Source organism: Calidris pugnax, unplaced genomic scaffold (assembly GCF_001431845.1).
Source record: "Calidris pugnax isolate Ruff unplaced genomic scaffold, ASM143184v1 scaffold1156, whole genome shotgun sequence".
In the NCBI taxonomy this organism is placed as follows: Eukaryota; Metazoa; Chordata; class Aves; order Charadriiformes; family Scolopacidae; genus Calidris; species Calidris pugnax.
The window spans coordinates 269,595-270,013 of NW_015094503.1; positions in this window are offsets into that span (position 1 = coordinate 269,595).

Consider the following 419-nt stretch of genomic DNA (forward strand, 5'->3'; position numbering starts at 1 on the left):
GCTTCTTTCCGCGGGGGAGGGCGGTGCAGCCGCGGGGGGCCGGAGGGGCTGCTCTGCGCCATTTGTTTGAGTTAATACAGCAGCATCCGCCACGGGAATGTCTCGTTTTCTAAATTGTTGTGAAAAGGTCGGGTTCTCAGGCACCGGGTGGCTCGTTGCGGTCCCTCCCTTTCCCCGGGGCTGGCTCTCGGTGGGTGGGCGCCGCCGGGCCCGCAGCTCGGCCACGCGCAGCCCCGCACCGCGCGTCGTTAGCAGCGGGAAGGCGGGAGGTTTGCGGCCCGGTCCCAGCGAGTGAAGAAGGGCCCGGGACGGTCCCCGCGCGGCGCCCACCCCTCCGGGGGAACCTGCCGCTGCTTGTGGCTCCGTGCGCTGCCACCGGCGGCTCTGCCCTCCCAGGGGCCTCTTTTTGCCTTTTTTTT